Source organism: Pinus tabuliformis, chromosome 3_1, assembly GCF_031772625.1.
Source record: "Pinus tabuliformis cultivar Carrire ecotype Pingquan chromosome 3_1, CPIR1, whole genome shotgun sequence".
NCBI lineage: Eukaryota > Viridiplantae > Streptophyta > Pinopsida > Pinales > Pinaceae > Pinus > Pinus tabuliformis.
The window spans coordinates 632,677,020-632,681,523 of NC_142301.1; the positions used below are offsets into that span (position 1 = coordinate 632,677,020).

Sequence of the window (4,504 nt, forward strand, 5' to 3'; positions counted from 1 at the left end):
TATTGAAAGTTGTCGAGCCTGAGAGTAACGAATTTTAACGAACGAATTTATTGACAAACTTGCATTTGCAAAATGAATTTATTAAAAAACCCAAAATGTTATGAAAAGCAAAAAAGAGAAAAGCATAAAAATAAAGCATGAGTGTTTATTCACAATAATACATAGTATATGAATTGAGCTCCTTATCATGCGAAATGAAAATTCAGCCGGACATGTGACATCCAATTCATAACAAATATTCTACTACTGCAACTTCACGATGACAAGAATATGTGGCCTTAATTAATTCACCTCTGGAATGCTCTCTAACGATGGTCTCCATCCATTGTTGCTGCATTTTCTTGTGACAACATAATCTTCTTTCACATGTTGGGCTTTACACTGAAGTTGAAGCAACAACGATCTTTCTTTCATACATGGATCTGAAAGCAAAGCGTGCAGTTCTTGTTTCGAGATTACCATCTGAACCCTAATAATACCATTGCCATTCTACGCACATGTGAATGAAGAAGGCGAGCAAGTACTCTTAGGTCCTTCACTGGTAATTCTGCTCGCGAATCAGGTATTCGACCATGATAAAACGCCATCAATGGAATGAGAAGACAAAATAGGAATAAGTAGCAGCCGATAAAGCTGCCTGGCAACCAACTTCTTGTCCGGTGAAAGAGAGCGCCATTTTGCATCCTCAAAATGCAAAACTAAATGCTATGGGTACGCCGACATGAGATCTCTGGCGACAAGGGGAGCCACGAATTCCAGTATCTTTCCGTCAGATCTTGTCACCATTATAAATTCTTCACTGCCCATGAAATGTGTAGATAGGTTTCCGAATCCGCGAGATGGCAGACAGTTACCCATAATTAATGAATCCTAACGCTGCTTACACAAAGAGATTTTGCAGAGCGAATCCTTTCCTATGAGCACCAATGAAATCTGCAATATTCTATGGATTGCACCGTTGCATGAGTAAGTTATCAGATAAGGGAATTTGTGCAGCAGTGAGGTTACTAAATGAACCGTGGAAAGGAATTGAAATGGGGAAATAATGACAACTCTTTAAAACAAGTCACTAAGTGTTAAAACTGCTCCATTTGATCTCCAGTTAGGCCAGAAGACCTCTCCCCACATCAACTTCCACCAAAAACCAAGCTAGTTGTTTATCCAGATGGTCGAAACAATCGTCATCCCAATAATAGAAGCATCATATCTGATTTGCAATCTCTTTAATGGCCTCGACATTCCAAAGTTCCAAAGGAAGCCCTGGAAGTTTGGCACATAAAATGTTCCGCTTGATTGGAGCCGAAAGAGGGTCGAATCCAAGCATCCATGGTTGAAGGGTAAGGAAACCCCTGCCTCTGACACATTTCTCCTTAGGGATACAGGCAGCATCTTCTGGCTCAAGAAAATGGAAACAGAGCGGGACTATTCATTTCATGAAAGAATTCAGGCTGGTTTAACCAATTTGAATTCAAAATTTTGGGTGGCACTTACTAATTTGAAATGTTGGACGGGCACTGGGGCACTGAATGAATGTATGTGGACGTATTGAATGAAGAGTTGAAGTCCAAGCAGTGCAGCTAGATAAATAAAGTTGCAATGATGGAGTTGCCGGAGTCGAGTCGAGCTCTGACCACTTTCGGAGAAACCATGGTGATGCATGGACATGTATGTTAATCCTCTGATGCACTAAGCCAATGATTCGCTTAGTGATTTGATTTTAAGAGGTTTTTTTTAATTAGTTTAACATTGTGCATGGATTTCAGTGTAATCACACAAAAATTATAAACTAAGTTCATTATGATTAAATTTTTGCATTTTTTTGAAGATTCTTGGGCGAAAATCACATAGAGAAACTTTTGTCGACGCAACGAACTAGTATGGTTTATCGTCAAGACAAGTTGAGATAACCTCAAACAAAATAAAATTGAATATATATAACTTATTTCAATTATATTTGAGTTTTTAAAAACTGGAAAAAATAAAAAATAGAAATAAATAAATAAAAAATAGTATATATATATAATAAAAATAAATAAATAAATAAATATTTCCATCGTAAGGAATTGATTGAAATACTTGGATAACTACTTGTGAATTTAATAAAGTTGATAACAATATATAAAATTATACAAAGTTGTCATATATTGTTTTTTGACCTATATATTAAATTTCAATATGATTTACTTATATCATGTTATGACAAAGTTCTGGTAGATAATCTCAAAATAAATAATGTTGAATAAAACCTATTTGTTGTTTACATGACATTTTTTAAAATTGAATAAAATTTATTTCAATTTTATTTGTGTTTTTTAATTGAACATTGAGATAAGAAATTGACTGAAATACTTAAAAAAGTTGTCCATGCAATGGTATATGGGTGGGTCACAAAAATGTTCACATGTATATTTTTTTTATTATAATATGGATGACTTTATAAATCAAATTTTTTATTTTTAAAATTGAAATATAATAACATACATGTTGATTGAACTAAAATACATTTTCTACAAGCCAATATGAAGCATGATTGGAATTTTTTCCATGTTCAATATTAAATTGATACATGATATATTTTAGTTCATTTTAAGTATCAAAGGGACTTGCATTATAACTTAAGATTGTACTTATTTTCTTAGTCTATGAAACTAGAAATTAGAATTGAACATATATTTTATTAATAAAAGGTATAGTATAAAGATTATTATTATTATTATTTTTTTTTTTTTTTTTTAAATTAGCGAAATAATTTTAACAGTTACATAAATTTCAAAAATTAATGAGCATCCATAAAAAAGATTAATAAAAATCCATAAACTAAAATTATGAGTACATGTATCAATAAACTATCCATATGAAAATATATACAAATTACAAATATCACATGAACATCCACAAACTAAAATAATAAGCATATATAAACTAAAATAATATCTATGATGTACATCCATAAACTCCCATGTATGAAAATATCCAAAGTTTGTATCGCATGTGAATGTGCCCTATGAAATGAGCCTGAAAATATACAAACTATGACACTATAAGTACCGCCAAAATTGCTATGTGAGTTCCACCGCGCAAATTAAGTGTCCATCAGCTGGTATTGCAATATAACACATTCAAATTCAAACTAACTAGATTAGTATTTGTATAAAATAAACAATATGGAAATAAATGATTTTGAACCACATTTTTAATTACATATACATGAATCTACTAACCTATGTCGAGTCCAAATGCAAGTCACATAGGACTGGGGTCTGATGAATCTAGGTTGGGTGTTTCCCTACCTATGGCTCAATGATTAGGGCATGCATCGATAGACCCACATCATCAATGCCTCTAAACCCAACATACCACTCATGTCTCCACTTAACAACGACATCAAAGACACTCTGCATATGGCTCAATGATTGGGGCATGCATCGATAGACCCACATCATCAATGCCTCTAAACCCAACATACCACTCATGTCTCCACATAACAACGACATCAATGACACTCTGCATATGGGCCGGTGTACACAATGGAAAGGACAAATTATAATTCGTCTACAAATTAATTATCATATATGTGTAACTTAAAAAAAGAAAAAGCTGAAATCTTAGGAATAAAAAAGTTTACCTCAACTTTTGGTCCATGTAGTTGTACATAGTGACTCTCATCGAGATTACTAAACATATGAGATGGAGGTGGAGGTGGAGGAGAATCCATGGAAACATTTTCTAGCCAAGGAAGGCCTGGCTGATCAACTGCCCCCTCAAATGACCTCATAAGATCATCCATGTAGATGTAATGTGTCTACATGTTATCACGAACTTATTAATATAAATGAAATCTAATATGAACTAGAAATTAATATAAATAATTATGCATAATTTGCCAATAAGAATCAGAAGTTTCGTATATATATGTATCTGTTCCGTGTCATGTAGGTTGTGCACCCTCAAAGTCTCACGAATGGAATCACAATACATACATGTATATGTCAAAAGTGGGTCAAAGGGTAAATTTATGAGATATGCATCGTCATATAAGGGTACTGGCAGGTCACGAGGTAATGGTGGTAGTCTCCTAATTTCTCCATCCAATGCAACATGCGCATTGGCCAATGATATCCGCATGTTGTCTGCAATAGTCTCCCTAGTATCACCACCGAGTTGCGATAACTCCTCTAGCTTTGTCGGTAATACCAAGCTTTGAGACGGTAGTGACAATAATCTTAGAGGTAGTGGTGGATGCCCAGGGTCCCTACGAGCCCCATCACTCTCATAGGTACGTCTAAAGTCGGTTCCATAATAATGAGATACGGTATTAGTGTAATCCGACCTCATATGTAACACAAACTCTACATATAAATGCTTCAAAAAATAAATGACAACCTGGTCATGGTGCGGGAACTGACCCCAAGCTTCAATGAATTTATCATACACAAAAGGGGTTACATCAACATTCCTAAAATATTTCAGTGGAATTGGACCCTATGTCTAGCAAGGCGATCCA

At 34.3% G+C, this 4,504-nt stretch overlaps 1 pseudogene; it reads right to left on the minus strand.

Moving 5' to 3' along the window:
• Positions 1–282: 282 nt before the first annotated feature.
• Positions 283–858, minus strand: LOC149188657 (uncharacterized; annotated as a pseudogene).
• Positions 859–4,504: the final 3,646 nt, after the last annotated feature.